Below are 20,769 nucleotides of genomic sequence, written 5' to 3'. Positions count from 1 at the left end.
CAGTGATTGGAACCGGGGTTCAGTGTGATTGTCCAACGAATGATGGCGCAAAGAGGAAAAGAAAGGAAAGGCAGTCCTTGCTAGTAAAGAAAAATCTGTAGGTTTTTCCTCTGCCTCTACATCATTCGGACATATAACTATCTAGGTAAATGTCAAGGTATAGCCAGTGAAAACAGTACCTTTGGTAAGGTGGGAATGAGGTTAATAAAAGCCCTCACGTTCTCAAGCAGATCCTTCCTTGTGATGCGATTGTTAGTCCGCTCACGGGACGCAGCGAGCAGGTGTGTTGGTCTCTTTTCCTTCCGGCTCAGAAACCAAGCGACCGCTCTTTTTCGTTCCACCTCGATCCAGAAACGTGTATATAGAACGAAATACAAAGCAATATTGTAGCACAGCTTTGATTGAAGACAGTAATCTTTAATTTTTATACTCACAATGATAGGAATTAAAAAGGCCTTAAGTAAAAAATCTTTAAATAAAAGAATTCTCATGCACATTCGGCGGTAGTTGCCCGACTCGGCAACCTATGGCGTACGGCCCCGTATTACGGGAAAAGATAGGACAGGTCTAGAGATGAGCGAACACTAAAATGCTCGGGTACTCGTTATTCGAGACGAACTTTTCCCGATGCTCGAGTGCTCGTCTCGAATAACGAACCCCATTGAAGTCAATGGGAGACTCGAGCATTTTTCAAGGGGACCAAGGCTCTGCACAGGGAAGCTTGGCCAAACACCTGGGAACCTCAGAAAAGGATGGAAACACCACGGAAATGGACAGGAAACAGCAGGGGCAGCATGCATGGATGCCTCTGAGGCTGCTTAATCGCACCATTATGCCGAAATTATGGGCAACAGCATGGCCATGACAGAGTGACAGAATGAAGCTAGATAGCATGTAAAACATCCAATAATTGACCCTGACACTATAGGGGACGGCATGCAGAGGCAGAGGCAGCGGCAGCAGGCTAGAGAGTGGCATGGCGACATACCCTAATTGGACTCAGGCTTCAAACCAATGGGTGTCAGAGAGGAACCAAAGGAGGTGAGCAAGAAGCGCTCAAATAATATCGGTACATGATAAAAGTTTGCCAGTATATTTTGTGGATTACACAGCAGGGTGGCGACAAAGTTAACATGGAAGCCATGAAAACAACCCAAAATTCTGCCTGACACAGCTCGTTTGATAAGGGGACCATGTATGCTTACAGTTCATGCCAGTCGCTGCACTGGCTGCCAGTCTCCTTTCGAATACAGTTTAAAATAATAATAACCCTCATCCATAAAGCTCTGTATAATGCTGCACCCCCCTACCTCTCCTCTCTTATCTCAGTCTATCGCCCAACCCGTGCTCTTAGATCCGCCAGTGATCTTAGATTAACCTCTACCCTAGTGCGGACCTCCCACTCGCGTCTCCAAGACTTCTCTAGAGCTGCACCAATTCTATGGAATGCTCTGCCCTGGACTATCAGACTAATACCTAACCTCCAAAGTTTCAAACGTGCTCTTAAAACCCATTTCTTTAGGCAAGCCTATAACACTCATTAACTGCATGAAGTTTTAACTCTTCTACTAACCCGTCCTGTGTCGTCCTCCCATCTGTTATCCAGCAACCAACAGGCACCAGACTTCTCTGCAGTCCCATTCACCCTGGACCTGGTATATAAGATGACGGCTGAGTGGTTCAAGCGACAGCAATTCCATTTATTATATTTTTTTCTATTCCCTAAGAAGAATGGCTTGACCATTAAATATTCTTTTACCTCGTGTTACCCCATCATCTTCATAAACCGTAAGCTCTGGCGAGCAGGGACCTCACTCCTGTTGTTCCATACAAATGTTGTGCTCTGTTACATTACATTTGTATTTGTTTCCTATGATTTGTAAAGCGCTACAGAATATGATGACGCTATATAAATAAAGATTATTATTATTATTATTATGGAGGCAGTGAACTAGTAGTAGATTAAAGGTGCTGCAACTATGTTAGTTGGATCTTGGGATGGAGCTGGCGCTCCGCAGCCAGGCGAGCTTTTGCCAATCCAAGCCCCTGTCTCTATGCTACTCCCCAAACAGCACTTCTAAGAACCTTTTGTATAAGATCAAGTGTAGTAGCGTTCTTATAAGTTTAGGATATGGCGGGTGAGGGGAATGTAAACAGATGCGCAAGAAGCGCTGAAATAATATCCCTAAATGGTAAAAGTTTGCAAGTATATTTTGTGGATTACACAGCAGGGTGGCGACAAAGTTAACAACTTTGATGTGGAATGCCCTGTAATAGCTCTTGGGCGGTGTGCCTTTTATCGCCTAGGCTCAGCAGTTTCAGCACCGCCTGCTGTCGCTTAGCGACGGCACTGCTGCTGTGCCTAGAGCTACCGACTGATGGCGCCATGCCCACGGATGGTAATTCGGAGGAGGAGGAGGTGGAGGAGGGGTGGGAGGAGGTATAGTAGGCCTTTGAGACCTGGACCGAGGTAGGCCCCGCAATTCTCTGCGTCGGCAGTATATGACCAGCCCCAGGGTCAGACTCGGTCCCAGCCTGCACCAAGTTAAGTGTAGTAGCGTTCTTATAAGTTTGGGATATGGCGGGTGAGGGGAATGTAAACAGATGCGCAAGAAGCGCATGATGCGCATGGAGCTGGCGCTCCGCTGCCAGGCGAGCTTTCGCCAATTCAAGCCCCTGTCTCTAGGCTACTCCCCAAACAGCACTTCTAAGAACCTTTTGTATAAGATCAAGTGTAGTAGCGTTCTTATAAGTTTAGGATATGCCGGGTGAGGGGAATGTAAACAGATGCGCAAGAAGCGCATGATGCGCATGGAGCTGGCGCTCCGCTGCCAGGCGAGCTTTCGCCAATTCAAGCCCCTGTCTCTAGGCTACTCCCCAAACAGCACTTCTAAGAACCTTTTGTATAAGATCAAGTGTAGTAGCGTTCTTATAAGTTTAGGATATGCCGGGTGAGGGGAATGTAAACAGATGCGCAAGAAGCGCTGAAATAATATCCCTAAATGGTAAAAGTTTGCCAGTATATTTTGTGGATAACACAGCAGGGTGGCGACAAAGTTAACAACTTTGATGTGGAATCCATGAAAACAACCCAAATTTCTGCCTGACACACCTCGTTTGATAAAGGGACGATGTATGGAGGCAGCTATATGGACGACTTTTGGAGGTAGCAATGGAGACAACGTGTGGAGGCTGCTATGGAGACAATTTAATTTGGATAGTGCCTGTATGTGGCAGTCCCAAACATTTTTCAAACCAGAGGAGCAGGTAGGTGGCCCTCCAGTAAAATGGAATAGATTGAGTGCCTGTATGTGGCAGTCCCAAAAATGTTTCAAACCAGAGGAGCAGGTAGGTGGCCCTGCAGTAAAATGGAATAGATTGAGTGCCTGTATGTGGCAGTCCCAAAAATGTTTCAAACCAGAGGAGCAGGTAGGTGGCCCTCCAGTAAAATGGAATAGATTGAGTGCCTGTATGTGGCAGTCCCAAAAATGTTTCAAACCAGAGGAGCAGGTAGGTGGCCCTGCAGTAAAATGGAATAGATTGAGTGCCTGTATGTGGCACTCACAAAAATTGTTTCAAACAGAGGACCGGGTAGGTGGCCCTCCAGAAAAATTAAATGCATGAAGTACTATAGCAAGAGCCAGTGGGCCCTGTCAAAAAATAGCCATTTTCCTCTGCTTTACTGTACAAAGAGGAGGAGAAGGAGGAAAATGAGGAGGAGGAGGAGTGGATCAATTATTCAGGTTGAGCTTCCTTCACCTGGTGGAGATTGGAAATTCTGAGAAATCCAGCCTTTATTCATTTTAATAAGCGTCAGCCTGTCAGCGCTGTCAGTCGACAGGCGTGTACGCTTATCGGTGATGATGCCACCAGCTGCACTGAAAACCCGCTCGGACAAGACGCTAGCGGCAGGGCAGGCAAGAACCTCCAAGGCGTACAGCGCCAGTTCGTGCCACATGTCCAGCTTTGAAACCCAGTAGTTGTAGGGAGCTGTGTGATCATTTAGGACGATGGTATGGTCAGCTACGTACTCCCTCACCATCTTTCTGTAAAGATCAGCCCTACTCTGCCGAGACTGGGGACAGGTGACAGTGTCTTGCTGGGGTGACATAAAGCTGGCAAAAGCCTTGTAAAGCGTACCCTTGCCAGTGCTGGACAAGCTGCCTGCTCGCCTACTCTCCCTCGCTACTTGTCCCGCAGAACTACGCACTCTGCCGCTAGCGCTGTCAGAAGGGAAATACTGTTTCAGCTTGTGCACCAGGGCCTGCTGGTATTCATGCATTCTCAGACTCCTTTCCTCTGCAGGGATGAGAGTGGAAAGATTTTGCTTGTACCGTGGGTCCAGGAGAGTGAACACCCAGTAATCGGTGCTGGAATAAATTCTTTGAACGCGAGGGTCACGGGATAGGCAGCCTAGCATGAAATCTGCCATATGCGCCAGAGTACCAACGCGTAAGAATTCACTCCCCTCACTGGCCTGACTGTCCATTTCCTCCTCCTCCAACTCCTCCAAGTCCTCTTCTTCTGCCCATACACGCTGAACAGTAAAGGACTCAACAATGGTCCCCTCTTGTGTCTCACCAACATTCTCCTCCTCTTCCTCCTCATCCTCCTCCACCTCCACCTCCTCCGATATGCGCTGAGAAACAGACCTGAGGGTGCTTTGGCTATCAACAAGGGAATATTCTTCCCCTGTCTCTTGTGACGAGCGCAAAGCTTCCGACTTCATGCTGACCAGAGAGTTTTTCAACAGGCCAAGCAGCGGGATGGTGAGGCTGATGATGGCGGCATCGCCACTGACCATCTGTGTTGACTCCTCAAAGTTACTCAGCACCTGACAGATATCAGACATCCACGTCCACTCCTCATTGTAGACTTGAGGAAGCTGACTGACCTGACTACCAGTTCTGGTGGAAGTTGACATCTGGCAGTCTACAATCGCTCTGCGCTGCTGGTAAACTCTGGATAACATGGTCAGTGTTGAATTCTACCTCGTGGGCACGTCGCACAACAGTCGGTGAGCGGGCAGTTGGAGGCGGCGCTGCGCTGCCCTGAGAGTGGCAGCATCTGGGCTGGACTTCCTGAAATGCGCACAGATGCGGCGCACCTTCGTGAGCAAATCAGACAGATTGGGGTATGTCTTGAGGAAACGCTGAACTATCAGATTTAACACATGGGCCAGGCATGGCACATGTGTCAGTCTGCCGAGTTGCAGAGCCGCCACCAGGTTACGGCCGTTGTCACACACAACCATTCCCGGCTTGAGGTTCAGCGGTGCCAGCCACAGATCAGTCTGCGCCGTGATGCCCTGTAATAGCTCTTGGGCGGTGTGCCTTTTGTCGCCTAGGCTCAGCAGTTTGAGCACCGCCTGCTGTCGCTTAGCGACGGCACTGCTGCTGTGCCTAGAGCTACCGACTGATGGCGCCGTGCCCACGGATGGTAGTTCGGAGGAGGAGGTGGAGGAGGGGTGGGAGGAGGAGGAGGCATAGTAGGCCTGAAACACCTGGACCGAGGTAGGCCCCGCAATCCTCGGCGTCGGCAGTATATGAGCAGCCCCAGTGTCAGACTCGGTCCCAGCCTCCACCAAGTTAACCCAATGTGCCGTCAGCGATATATAGTGGCCCTGCCCGGCAGCACTCGTCCACGTGTCCGTGGTCAGGTGGACCTTGTCAGAAACGGCGTTGGTCAGGGCACGGATGATGTTGTCTGACACGTGCTGGTGCAGGGCTGGGACGGCACATCGGGAAAAGTAGTGGCGGCTGGGGACCGAATACCGAGGGGCGGCCGCCGCCATGAGGTTGCGAAAGGCCTCGGTCTCTACTAGCCTATAGGGCAGCATCTCCAGGCTAAGCAATCTGGAGATGTGCACATTAAGGGCTTGGGCGTGCGGGTGGGTTGCACTATATTTGCGTTTCCGCTCCAGCGTCTGGGGTATGGAGAGCTGAACGCTGGTGGATGCTGTGGAGGATCGTGGAGGCGACGATGGGGTTTTTGTGGCAGGGTCCTGGGCAGGGGGCTGACTAGCAGCTGACACAGGGGAAGGAGCAGTGGTGTGCACGGCCGGAGGTGAACGGGCTTGTTGCCACTGAGTGGGGTGTTTAGCATTCATATGCCTGCGCATACTGGTGGTAGTTAAGCTAGTAGTGGTGGAACCCCTGCTGAGCCTGGTTTGGCAAATGTTGCACACCACAGTCCGTCGGTCATCCGGTGTTTCCTTAAAGAACCTCCAGACTTCTGAAGATCTAGCCCTCGCCGCAGGAGCCCTCGCCACGGGAGCTTCACTAGTTGACACATTTGGCGCTGATGCACCAGCTCTGGCCCTGCCTCTCCGTCTGGCCCCACCACTGCCTCTTCCAACCTGTTCTGGTCGAGGACTCTCCTCCGTCTCAGAAGCACTGTGTTCACCCGGCCTCTCAACCCAGCTTGGGTCTGTCACCTCATCATCCTCCGATCCCTCAGTCTGCTCCCCCCTCGGACTTCCTGCCCTGACAACAACTTCCCCACTGTCTGACAACCGTGTCTCCTCATCGTCGGACACCTCTTTACACACTTCCACTACGTCAAGAAGGTCATCATCACCCACAGACTGTGACTGTTGGAAAACCTGGGCATCGGAAAATTGCTCAGCAGCAACCGGACAAGTGGTTTGTGACTGTGGGAAGGGTCCAGAAAACAGTTCCTCAGAGTATGCCGGTTCAAATGCCAAATTTTCCTGGGAGGGGGCAGACTGGGGGGGAGGAGGCTGAGGTGCAGGAGCTGGAGGAGTGGCGATTTCGGTGACATGGGTGGACTGCGTGGAAGACTGACTGGTGGTGGACAAATTGCTCGAAGCATTGTCAGCAATCCACGACATCACCTGTTCGCACTGTTCTGGCCTCAACAGTGCTCTACCACGAGTCCCAGTAACTTCAGACATGAACCTAGGGAGTGTAGCTCTGCGGCGTTCCCCTGCTCCCTCATCAGCAGGTGGTGTCTCACCCCGCCCAGGACCACGGCCTCTGACCCCTGCAGTAGTTGGACGCCCACGTCCCCGCCCTCGTCCTCTACCCCTAGCCCTCGGGTTAAACATTTTTAAAATGAGAGTTATAACTTTATTTTTTTTTTTACTTTTTTTTGTTTTTTTTTGTGTTTTTTTTTTTTTTTTGTGTTTTTTGTTTTTTTTTGAGTTTTTAAAACCAAACAATGCTATCCTATTGCTATGGCTATTTTCTAGCCAAGTATCAAAGCACACTACTATGCCAGATGAGATGACACTGAGTTAGTGCCTAATTGAAATCCAACCCCTACTAAATTTTCCCACTTCGGTCTTTGCTATGGATATGTGCGTCACTAAGCGCAGAACACAGCGGTCGCAAGTCTCACTACAAATTGCTCAGAATTGGCTAGTACATGCACTGCAGAAAGTACAGCCACCAGCAGATCAACCAGAAATCAAATATATAGAACGCTACTGTATGCGTAAGTAAGCTCTTTGTATTCTCCTATGGCTATTTTCTAGCCAAGTATCAAAGCACACTACTATGCCAGATGAGATGACACTGAGTTAGTGCCTAATTGAAATCCAACCCCTACTAAATTTTCCCACTTCGGTCTTTGCTATGGATATGTGCGTCACTAAGCGCAGAACACAGCGGTCGCAAGTCTCACTACAAATTGCTCAGAATTGGCTAGTACATGCACTGCAGAAAGTACAGCCACCAGCAGATCAACCAGAAATCAAATATATAGAACGCTACTGTATGCGTAAGTAAGCTCTTTGTATTCTCCTATGGCTATTTTCTAGCCAAGTATCAAAGCACACTACTATGCCAGATGAGATGACACTGAGTTAGTGCCTAATTGAAATCCAACCCCTACTAAATTTTCCCACTTCGGTCTTTGCTATGGATATGTGCGTCACTAAGAGCTAAACACAACGGTAGCAAGTCCCCCTGCTAATTCCTCACAAAATGGTACTAGATGCAAATTAAAATAAAAAAAGTAGAACGTTATTGTAGCCCTAAGAAGGGCTGTTGGGTTCTTGTAGAATCACTCCTGCCTAACAGTAAGCTAATAGAACAGCCTAACGCTTTCCCTGACCAGCAGCAGCTCTCTCCCTAGCGGCATCCAGACACAGAATGATCCGAGCAGCGCGGGCAGCGGCTAGTCTATCCCAGGGTCACCTGATCTGGCCAGCCAACCACTGCTATCGACGTGTAAGGGTACCACGTCATGCTGGGTGGAGTGCAGAGTCTCCTGGCTTGTGATTGGCTCTGTTTCTGGCCGCCAAAAAGCAAAACGGCGGGAGCTGCCATTTTCTCGAGCGGGCGAAGTATTCGTCCGAGCAACGAGCAGTTTCGAGTACCCTAATGCTCGACCGAGCATCAAGCTCGGACGAGCATGTTCGCTCATCTCTAGACAGGTCCTATCTTTTTCCCGGGTACGGAACGGTACGGTGCCGCACGCGTGCTGCACCGTACCGCTCCCGTAGGGTGCCGTGCGCCCATAGGAGTGTATGGGGGACGTATATCGGCCGTATATACGTCGGCCGTATATACGTCCCCCATACGTTCGTGTGAATATAGCCTTATTCTTTTCCACTTTTGGTAAGGTATCTTCCTCGGTTTCTGAGCCGGAAGGAAAAGAGACCAACACACCTGCTCGCTGCGTCCCGTGAGCGGACTAACAATCGCATCACAAGGAAGGATCTGCTTGAGAACGTGAGGGCTTTTATTAACCTCATTCCCACCTTACCAAAGGTACTGTTTTCACTGGCTATACCTTGACATTTACCTAGATAGTTATATGTCCGAATGATGTAGAGGCAGAGGAAAAACCTACGGAATTTTCCAGCCTATAGATGTGCAAAGTCTCCTTTAAAACCTATGGAGCCCAGAGCCCCTCAGGCTCATTTACATAATTGTTAAATCTTTTATAAAGACCTGTGAATAGGAAGCCCCACAGATGCTGCCAGACGGGGGAAACACCAGCATGTAAGTGTACTAGATGTACAGTCCTTCATCCTGGTGGTAGATTTCCGTAATGCTTTGTGCTGATCTATCACATAGCATAACAATAAAATAAATTTAGAGATTGTGGTTGTAACTTTTCAAAATGAGAGAAATTTTTAGGATTGTGAATATGCAATAATGATAGGTCACACTAGGAGGACACTACCATTCAGGGGAATAGCTTGAGGGGGTGCAGAGGTTGCGATCGCACCCGGGCCCAAGAGGTTTAGGGGGCCCTTATGGTGTCACTTTCCCATATGAGAAGACTATTACTATAAACCATACATTATAGTCGGGGGTCTGGCACAGACTATGCACTGGGGGGCCATCATTTACTCCACTGATACCATTATTAGGGCAGAATTCAAGAAAATCAGAGAAGAGGGACATGACTCATTTTCATTGTATTTTTAGAACTTTGCTGCAAACCTAGAGTCCTGCTTCTACCTCCAGGCCCAGCACAAAATATAATCCAATGATTCAACGGTTACTGGAGTGTTCCTTTAAAGGGAACCTGTCATCAGGGACCTCATTTTCACTAAAGACAGGTTACAGAAGCCCATTACAGCTGTAGTGCACATCTGCCTTCTCTAAGTATTTGCATTACAGTATAATTGTGTGTTATAACTTACCTTGCACCCTGACAGAATCCTCTGTGTAGTCCCAGGGGTTGGGCTTCGGTTTGGATGCATTTCAAAAATCATCACATGACTGCTGCGGACTCTTCAGCTCTTGGCCCCCACCTTTGAGCTCCTGTACAGCACCTGTCTCTGTGGCTCTCATAAAACATTGTCCAGAATAGATGTATGTGATATCTTTATGATAAACTCTGACCATGCCCCTATCCGGTTTGTTAAAAGGGTTATCAACTTTCAGCAAATAATTGATATGGTTTTTGTAAGGAAACTATATACTTGCTATATACTTTTTTGTATCAATTTCTCGTGGTTTTCTAGATCTCTGCTTGTTGTCCCTTTATAGAAAGATTCTATGTTTTTTTTCCTGGAAATAGAAATCTGTCCATAGAAACACAGGAGCAGGGCTCGTTATGTCACACAGCTCTGATTACTTTCTGTCCTACTAACGAGCCGTACACCTTTAAGACATCACATGACCATGAATAAAACGAGCCGTGCACCTGTGTGACATCACATGACCAGGAATATAATGAGCCGTGCACCTGTGTGACATCACATGACCAGGAATATAATGAGCTGTGCACCTGTGTGACATCACGTGACCAAGAATATATAACAAGCCGTGCATCTGTGTGACATCACATAAGCAGGGATATAACAAGCTGTGCATCTGTGTGACATCACATGACCAGGGATATAACAAGCCGTGCATCTGTGTGACATCACATGATCAGGGATATAACGAGCCGTGGACCTGTGAGACATCACATGATCAGGGATATAACAAGCCGAGTACCTGTGTGACATCACATGATCAGGGATATAATGAGCTGTGCACCTGTATGACATTACATGACCATGGGCAGATTTCTATCTAGTGGAAGTAAACAAATGAAGCTTTCTATTGAAGGACAGCAAGCAGAGATCTAGAAAAATGTGTGGAATTGATACAGAAAGTATTTAGGAAAATTGTACAACTTTTTTTTTAAGCAAACCATATCAATTACTTGCTGAAAGGGGACAACCCCTTTAATATGGACAAATGCTTGTGGGAGAAGAGGATCCACATTGGGATAAGGAAAACATTGCCTCCTAGCTACCATATAAGGCAGCCTCCTTAACATCAAGTAGGGCACTGGTCTAGCAGACCAGTTATTAGCTTTTGTCTAGGTCAGGGAAATAGGAGCTCTCCTTGTAGTAGTGCGGAGAATTACAGCCATTGCTGCCCCACTGTGAGATTCTGGGAAATACAGATTGAGATAAGGAAAAAAATGCTACTTAGTTACCTTGAAAACATATGCAAATAAGTTTTCCTGGATGGGATAAATAAAACCACACCTCTTCTAGCTACCTTGTAGGGCAGCTCCGTTGACATCAAGCATGACCTTCAGGAGGCCTAATAACAGGTTGAAGCAGTGCTGTCTACAGTTGGGAATCTTTTCCTTCTGGAATAGATATACTGGTTATGTCTTAATCCCACATCATACCTTTAGGCTTCCTGAAGGTCATGCTTGATGTCAAGGGAGCTGCTCTACAAAGTAGATGTGGTTTTCCTTATCCCATCCTGGAAAACTTATTTGCATATCTTACCACAATCCCCTAGTGCAGTGATGGCGAACCTATGGCACTGGTGCCAGAGGTGGCACTTGGAGCCCTTTCTGTGGGCACTCAGGCCATCACCAGAGATGACTCCAGGTATCTTCCTGCAGTCCCAGACAGCCCAGGACTTGCTGTGCACAAAGGTATTTTAAAGTGATAGCTCTACCTGGGACTATTTTCTGCCTTATTGGTGTCCTCAGGGGCTGGTATCAATGAAAACTGTGACAGAGAAGGAAGTATAAATCACAAATAGAATTTCTGTGTTGGCACTTTGCGATAAATAAGCGGGTCTTTGTTGTAGTTTGGGCACTCGGTCTCTAAAAGGTTCGCCATCACTGCCCTAGTGGAACATCAATGGCTATTGTCTTCACACGACTACACGACGGCCTTAATTGGCAGTTTCCATAAAGAGAACTCTTACTTCCCGACTATTAGCCACCTCGTAAGGCAGACCCCTTAACATCAAGCATGACTTTTACCTTATTCCATTCCGAAAAATGTATTTACATATTTCCTAGAATCCATCAGTGGACCATAAATGCCTGTAATGGTGAGTCCACTGGTGGCATTTTGGGGATATGTTTAAATGCAAACTTCAGTACACGTGCGTTTGACATGTTGCCATAGTTTCATAGACACTTGTCCATCAAGTTCAACCAAGGGAAGGGATTGGATGAGGAAGGGATTTAGGGGAAACAATTCTATATAACATAACCATCAATGTTATTTAGGAGTAAAAAGGCATCTAGGCCCTTCTTGAAGCTCTCCGCTGTCCCTGCTGTGAACAGCACCTGAGGCAGGCTATTCCACATATTGACAGTTCTCATAGTAAAAAAGCCCTGTCGTCTCCGGTGATTTAAGATCGTTTTCTCCAGATGGAGACAGTGCCCCCTTCGTCTTTTGATTTGATTTAAGCTGAAACAACTTACCACCATAAAATTTGCCTGCTTTAAAAGTATTTTTCTTTATTGGTGAAGGAGGAAGCAGCTGTGTTGACACTTTCAAAGCTCTATCCCTTTCTAACAATGAAAGGAAACACTTTCAAAGCAGGCAAACGCGTGGTAATATGTAAAGCGCATGCCCAAAACGCCACATATCAACGCACCCTTAGTCTCCCAGGCCTGTATGGTGGTCTTCATTGGAAAAGTCTCTTTAAAGGTCTAACTTCCCTGACCTAGTCAAAAACCTTTCATTGAGCTAAACCAGTTCCCTATTCTGTACCGATGAGACGCAACCACATTGAAACAGAACTGTCTAGAGTTTGGAATTTGTTCCTTCTGGAATACATTTAATGGTTTTCCTATATACCACATTATCTCATTAGGCTTCCTAAAGGCCATGCATGATGTTAAGGAGGCTTCCTTACATGGTAGCTAAGAGGCAATGTTTTCCTTGTCCCATCCAGGAAAACCGATTTACATATTTTCCAGAATGCAAACACTCGGAAATGAGATCTCTTACTTCCTCTACCAAGTCTAGAATACGTACATAACTATAGGGGGCGCTCCAAAACACTCTTAAACACACAGACTGTCTGATGGGAGGGACAAACAAATATATCAAGCTTTGGGGGAGGGGAGGTCAATCCCAGGAGGACCTAAGTGTGGACCATGCCAAGGCGCACTGACTGTCACCTAAACTATAAATATTGTGCAAAAGTAATAAAGGAGGATACAGCTCAGCGGTGATACAGTGATGGACATCAGATCTGAGGAGCACATGCGCGGTGGGGAAGGAAACACCGGGTCGTACCACATATTCTAAACTGAAATATATATTAATAAAATCCTCTAATCTTTATTTCAACTTTAAAAAAAAAAAATCAAAGGTGAAGATTTGTTGATGCATGTCGGGTGGTTACAGAAATATATTAAACTAAGGCCTCACTTCAATGAAAGGTAAGTACTGAGGGAGCAGTGGGGAAGGTGAGATTTTGAAGCCCGTGAAGCTGCAGCCTGGATGGGCTCTGATGACACCTACATAGCCTTTCAGACTCATTTACAACATTTTAAAAGTTGATTTTAAAAGGAAGGTGGCCATGGATAACAAGTATAAGAAGATAACCATAAGTCATGGTGCCTGGAGCTATATTGCCCTCTGTGATGGCACTGTTGCTAAATTGGCTACTGTGGGCATTCTGTCACTATATTACCTACTATATTGGCTACTGTGGTGGAACTGTTATTATATTGGCTACTGTGAGGCCCTGTTACTATAATGGCTAGTGTGGGTCACTATTACTATACTGTCTGCTGTAGGGGCCCTGTGACTATATTGGCTACTGTGGGCATTCTGTCACTATATTACCTACTATATTGGCTACTGCAATGGCACTGTTACTAAATTGGCTACTGCGGTGATTCTGTCAATATATTTCCTATTTTGGCTACTGTGTTGGCACTGTTACTATAATGGCTACTGCGGAGATTCAGTCAACTATATTGGCTACTGTGTTGGCACTGTTACTAGATTGGCTACTGTGGGGATCCTGTCACTATATTGCCTATTTTGAGGCCCTGTTACTATGATGGCTAGTGTGGGGTCACTATTACTATACTATACTATACTACCATTACTATATCTGTTGTAGGGGCCCTGTGACTATATTGGCTACTGTGGAGATCTGTGACTATATTAGCTACTGTTGGATTCTAGTTTCTGACTATATTGGTTACTGTGGAGGCAATTTTACTATATGGATTACTATTATACAATCATGATTTTGGCTCCTATTATTATCACAATATATTGGATTCTGTGACTTGGCTATTGTAAGCAGCAATGTCAACCATGTGCCATAGGAGAGACAAGAGGAATGTGAAAGTGGAACCAGGAAGTACTGGAGGTCATCACTATGGTAACCAGATGGACATGATACTCCACAGCATTGACCAATAGTGGAGCATAAAGTTGTCCTTTATTACAGACGGTCTTGAGGCCTTTATTGGAGCATGTATTTTTGAGTAGCAAAGGTGGCAATGCTTGTGTATAGAGAGAATTTTTTCGAAAGTCACCGATCCTACAGTTACCAGTTGTCCTAACACATGTCAGTAACACAGTCTTGCCGTCCTAAAAGCTCTACAATCTTCAAATTATTCTGACTTCCAGTCTGCCTGGTAAATCAGTAACATTATGTGATATTTAAGATGACATGTATGACTATGACTACACAGAGATGGCACTATGGACTATCCAGGTAGGTAGGTGTCCTGTACATGCACTCCCAATCTTGGGGCACTGGAAGGTTTCCTACCCCATATACTATACCTGTCAGTACTAAAACATACACACAAACATTGTTGACCACAGAACCAATAATAAGCCTCATGTTTGTTGGGTTCCTGGAACTTTCTAGGATTATGGACTATCCCTACTTGTGGTCCTGGACCCTTCCTCCAGGTCAATTTAGTAATTGTTGTAAAGTGAACTGTTTGGCCTCAGGCCTGAACGTAACATAAGGTAGAACTGAATGTTAAAGTGTTTTTTCCCAGAATAAACATGTATCCTCTATGAGAGCAGAAGACAGAGCGGGTCTTCTCGGGATCGGCAGAAGGGTGGTCTTGCCACATTGTCTCGTCCTGTGAGTCGCCTTTCATTGCTTTGCCAAGTCAATGTAGATGTAGAGAATGAACATCTCAGATGCAAGAGAGAATACGCATGGTCCCCTCTTCCATCAATTTAATAATAACTCCTTTATTTATATAGTGCACTCAGATTACGCAGCACTGAACAGAGTCTGCCAAATCGGTCTCTGTCCCCAAGGGGCTCACAATCTAATCATCCTACTCACATGTTTTTGGAGTGTGGAAGGAAACCGGAGGAAACCCACACAAACATGGAGAGAACATACAAACTCTTTGCAGATGTTGACCAGGACCCCAAACGCTGCAAGGCTATAATGCTAACCACTGAGAAACCATGCTTTAAAGGGGGATACCCCCTTTAAGTAAAGATTTATAATTCAGCATCTGAAAAATTTATGGATTTGCTTCAGTATAAGACTGACTAATAGTTTTGAGCAGGGGTGCCCCATCCATGAGGAAAGTTGAGCTTCTTGCCTCAGGCAACACCACCTGGAGCAAGATGGGGGCAGTATTATCAACAGCTACAAAGCAGGACCTGGCGCTTAAAAATAGTGTCTCTTCACAACTTATGTCAAGATGGGTTTGAAACACGGCATACAGAACAACAGAATACATGTGCTGCATCTACCAAAACAACCTACCTGATATAATAATACTGGATGGGGCAGAGGCGGCGGGGCGAGGGGTGCCATCTATAGCTCGCCTCAGCCAGGACAATGTTTAGGTTCACCCCTGCTGTTTAGTGGAACCAAACTGCAAAGTCTAGGTTTGCACCAATCTTTGTGGGTTATGGTCCTCTGGACAGGACTCCAGACTTTAGGGTTTGGCTCTAGCAGGGCCAACACTGATCGCGGGTGTTACAGGTAGATGTTTGGCTGAATCCGAATTTTCAAGGGTGGGCTCATTTCTTTTCACTAGTCAAAACTTTGCACATTGGGTTAATAATCAATCTTAATGTTCATTATGATATATACATAAGACATTTCCCTAATCACCCATCTCTGGAGCATCTTAGCACATCTATTAGGTCCTTCCCATAAGATACTTTATATCTTATATGTAGTTTATTAAATTATTGATCAAGTGTCCAAGTTGTGAAGTAAAAATGTAAAAAAAAAAAAAAAAATTAATCTAACAAACTATAAAAGAGAAAGCTTTTTCTTATGAATAATAATAATGATATTAATAATAAAAATAATAATAATAATAATTCCTCTATTTATATAGAGCACACAGATTACGCAGCGCTGCACAGAGTCTGCCAAATCAGTCCCTGTCTCCAATGGGGCTCACAAACTAATCAACCTACCAGTATATTTTGGAGTGTGGGAGGAAACCGGAGGATCAGGAGGAAACCCACGCAACCACAGAGAGAACATACAAACTTTTTGCAGATGTTGATCCTTAAAAAAAGCTTTTTATATAAAAAGAATAAACGGTAACAGTAAAAGTAATAGGTATTTCACTTCCATATTAAGCTGAATTAGTAAAAATGTTTATAGTTGAATATGTGGGCAGCTAAACACGGGTCAGGCTGTTAATGGGTTACTGTGGAGAGGGGGGGGGGTCAGATTACAGTGACGACTTCCTGATTCTCTATCTGCAGAGAGAGACGAAAAACTTTGTGGCCCTGAGGTAGAGGTAAGTCCTCCGCTCACCTGTCATCTCGGTGTTTCTGTAGTATGGGGGTCTTTCTGGCTTGTTGTGGTTACGGTTAGAAGAGAACTTTTACTAAGTCTTTACTAAATCACGTCCTACACTGCAGAGCTGAGGCTTGGCCACTTCCTGGTTCAGGGTTTGCACGTCTTTCTACTTGTTTTTATGGATATAATGGCTTCGGGGGACAATAACAAGTTACATGTTTCCCAAGTGAAGCCCCTCCAGCTACGGCACCGGATCTGGACACTCATTGTCATGTGACTAGATTTAAGTGAAAATTGACTTTGATTATTAAAATAAATTCTTTCATCCTAGTCCGGGGGATGGTGATTCTGTGATGTATCTCACCCCTAGGTAGTTAAAAATAAGGCTCAGGGCAAATTTTATTCCTCACTGTAGATCTCCGTCCCCGATATTGCTGGTAGGCCGCCGCTGTTCCCTTTCTTCACTGTGTTTTACTTTCTGTTTTAGTATAGTCTGGTGTAATGTGACAGTTTTGGCACAGTAGAGGTTAAGGGGTTAGTTAGGGGTTAAAATGTATTATAAAAGTGTGACGTATCAAGAAAGGAGCATTTAGTTTGGGTAAAATGGAATGAGAAGCAATGTAACAGCTCCTGCCATGCGCTATAGGCAGGAAACCTCGCTTATAAGTTGGCATCTTTGAGGGATAGGTGGGAGGTAATGAGGTAAGTTGGCAGCTGTGAGCAGGTAATAAAGTTTTAGGTAATGAGGACCTGACTACTAACAGAAACAGAAGTGTCCAAAATGCAAGAGTGCCCCCTACCAATGTACAGTTTAAAGGAAACCTACCACTTGAAAATGGTCATTTTGACCTAATCATACCTTTACCTTGGGGTATGTAAGCTGATGCTGGAGGTGATCTTGTGAAGGCAGATATATGCGCAGTTTCTCCAAAAAATCTATTTATTCACTAATCAAATGACCCCATTTGGTGCACCGGGAGTCTCGGTGCTTGGCCACGATCATGGTAATGCACGCGCCTTGCATGTGTGAAACTGCTCCTCGCTTCCGAGAGCCAGTGACGTCACCAAGCTGCCGGAAAGCATTGGGGCATGCGCACTGTATCTTAACTTCACACGGCTTTGTATTGTGGCCATGCAAAACAATGTGCATGCCCCAGTGCTTTCCGGGAGCTCGGTGACGTCACAGGCTCTCGGGAGCGAGGAGCAGTTTCACACATGCAAGGCGCGTGCATTACCATGATCGTAGCCAAGCACCAAGACTCCTGGTGCGCCAAATGGGGTCATTTGATTAGTGAAAATATAGAATTTTTGGAGAAACTGCGCATTTATCTACCTTCACAAGATCACCTCCAGCATCAGCTTACATACCCCAAGGTAAAGGTATGGTAGGTTTCCTTTAAGAGAATTGACCCCTGTCCATACTGGTGACCCACAACCCTCTGTTGGCCAAGTACACACGTTGTGTTTCAAAACTCAATTTAAGAGCAGAAGTGACTCTTGATTGCAGACCCTCAAGTCTTGGGTTCTAGATACTGGCAGGATGTGTCATCAAAACACATGTTGCTAGTTCCAGAACAAAAGCGTTTAGGTAATAAGTGAGGGCCACAAGCACACGGCTTTATGTAATATTTTGTTTGGATGAAAAGGATGAGACTTGTGCCAAAAAAAATGACAACTTCTGCCACGCGCCATAGGCAAGTTGTAGCAGAAGTTGGAGGTGCAACCCAATGAGGTGAATTGGCAGCTGTGAGAAGCTAATGAAGTTTGAGGTAATGGTACTGCACCTTTAAAGAAGTACAATTGAGTTGACCCCTTTTCTGGTGACCCACAACCCTCCGAGTTCATGTACATACATTGCGCTTGATTGCATTTTGAAATGCATTGCTGAATACTAACTCTCTATTTACTTAGACCTAAACGCTTGCATTAGAGCATGTTACTACTTCTCAAATGAAAGTGTTTAGGTCTAATCTGGTGAGAAGCTGCTTTGTTGTTTCTTTTCCATGTACCTACCTCCTTGGAAACTGGACACTCTACTAAAAGGTCTACTAAGATGGTAGACCTTCTTTTGACTTTTCTCACTTCTCTTTTGACATTGCCTTTGTAATTTTGAATAGTAATGTGGGTGGTCATGTTGGAGACATTTCCAACAGTTTCCAACAATTTGGAGCCGGTCAAGATTGCCCTGAGTCTTTGGTTAAACTTCAGGAAAATGAAGCTTGTTAGAACCTAAAACATTGTTCGTGGGTGCATTAGGGACTTTACCAAGTTGCAATTGAACCTGTCAAACCAATTTGGTTCTACATCATATCCCTGCCATTATTCGAAGAAATCTGTGTCCTGAATATAGGGCAATATTAATTTTTCAGCGGCCATGGAGTCTGGGGCACCCTCCATGATTCAGGGCAGGGCATCAAAAGTCAACCCTAGGAATGGGAGGTGCTGGTACGTTGGTAACGTTTCTTGCATCATACATACTTCATTCAACGTGCATGTATGCAAGAAACGTTACCAACAAGGGCATATAGGTATAATTTACTTGACCGATGGGCCGAATACAGAGATTGGACTCACTGAATTCTGGTGACCCACACAACCCACTCAGACTGTGAGATTGTAGAACATACAACTACCCACCTCTTACATCCATTAGAAGACACTTTGTTGTATTTTCTTTGTTGCTACCTCCTAGGAAACCTGAAGGTTCTGTTAAAACAACTCCGGGTCATTGTACCTGAGTATCCTGGTTTTGGTTTGACATAGCTGTACTTTAGTCCAAAATTTGTCCCCAAAAAGAGAAAGTTCTCTTGTTAACTCCTCTGGGACTGCCCCCTGTCAGCTGGTACAAGTCCGGAGTCTGTATCAACGTCTCTGACCCAAACTTTCACCCTCATAGACGGTTCTTTCCTTACAAGCGGAGAAAAGAGGGGAAAACTTGTAAAAGAAAAAAAAAATTACATTTTAAAACCTCCAGCGGTTTTTTATGACCTCAAGGGGAACACATGAAGTCAAAACACATACAATCACAAAATTTTATAAAATAATTAGACACCTACATTACTGTTTCACCCACTACACTAAAACAATTGCAATAGTCGCCCTGTTTACCCAAGGCTAAACATATTGGGGCTCATTTAATAAGGGTCCGCGGAGCACACAAACGTCAGATATTCCGCCGTTTTCAGATTTGCGCCGTATTTAAAAGGGGATTGTGTCGCACGCGATCGGATTTTGTCGCAGGCTTTCATGCGACACAGACCTGGGGGGAGGCGACAAGGCGGGGAAAATGCCAAGATTTTGTCAAGGCCAAGATTGTCAACAATTTTTGATAAAGGTCCTAGAAAATTAAAGGACATCTACTACCAGGATGAAGGATTGTAAACCAAGCACTGACATACTGGTGTGTGCAGGATCAGCTCTTCTTTTAGCTTCTTAGGACCTTGTTTTTACAAAAAAAATCCGTTCACGTCAATGGAGTCTGGAGCCCCTCAGCTTTATTTGCATAATTTTTAAAACCTTTATTTCTTAAAGCAAGGGCATAAGAAACTAATGAGGGGGCCACACACCAGTATATCAGTGTGCTCGGTTTACAGTCCATCATCCTGGTGGTAAATGTCCTTTAAGCTTTTTAGAACCTACTTACTTATTACTGAATAGACATTACCGGTCTGATAACTTTGCTTTAAATATCATAATTTTAGTCTAGAAATAATATTGCACACAGCCCGGGGTGTGACAGCTGAGTTGCAGACAGATCCTTATCTGAGTGTATTTAGTATATGGTAGTGTAACCTGCGTTAACCGGCGGCAGTACATCAGAGCTGTCATAAAAAACTTTAAAGGTGTTGTACCAAATTCTTTTTACTATCCCCTATCCAGATAAGGTGAGACAGAGAGAACCTTTTATTAGTGGGAATGTGATCTCTGTTCTTACAATCAAAGGGATTCCAACTGTTGGAACCTCACTCATCAGATTACGTTAGTAAGTACAACCCCTTTAAATAATATTAATAATAAGATGATATTGCTGGGTTGCCCACTGTGTGGATGAAGAAAGTCAACACAGTTGAGTAGAAATAAGTAAGGGATGACCCCTTAACTACCCTACCATTGAGTTCCCAGAATAAATGGCAGACACACCTATGCTCCGATCCAGGATGGGACTGTCTTGTAAATATTTTGTGATGGGAAAGTCCCCATTTTACCAATGTAGGATTACCTGCCACGCCCCAGTGTTCTTGTATGTTGAGTCACTGGTGGGTAGTGGTGGAAGGTGCAAGACGAGAGAGAGAGGGACCTCATGACTGGCAAGTAG

General features: G+C 45.4%; 1 protein-coding gene across 2 annotated transcripts in view; it reads left to right on the top strand.

The window, feature by feature from the left end:
• Positions 1–16,369: 16,369 nt before the first annotated feature.
• LOC140134635 (uncharacterized) overlaps positions 16,370–20,769 on the top strand; it is a 52,534-nt gene continuing 48,134 nt past the window's right edge. The window contains exon 1 of one of the 2 annotated variants that reach the window (XM_072155092.1): positions 16,370–16,452. The gene's annotated coding sequence lies outside the window, so the exon portion shown is untranslated. The remainder of the gene's footprint in view (positions 16,453–20,769) is intronic. The other variant, XM_072155093.1, reaches the window with a different exon arrangement.

Source organism: Engystomops pustulosus, chromosome 6, assembly GCF_040894005.1.
Source record: "Engystomops pustulosus chromosome 6, aEngPut4.maternal, whole genome shotgun sequence".
NCBI lineage: Eukaryota > Metazoa > Chordata > Amphibia > Anura > Leptodactylidae > Engystomops > Engystomops pustulosus.
Note: the sequence above shows the minus strand (reverse complement) of the source record. Positions and strands in the feature narration are given on the sequence as shown.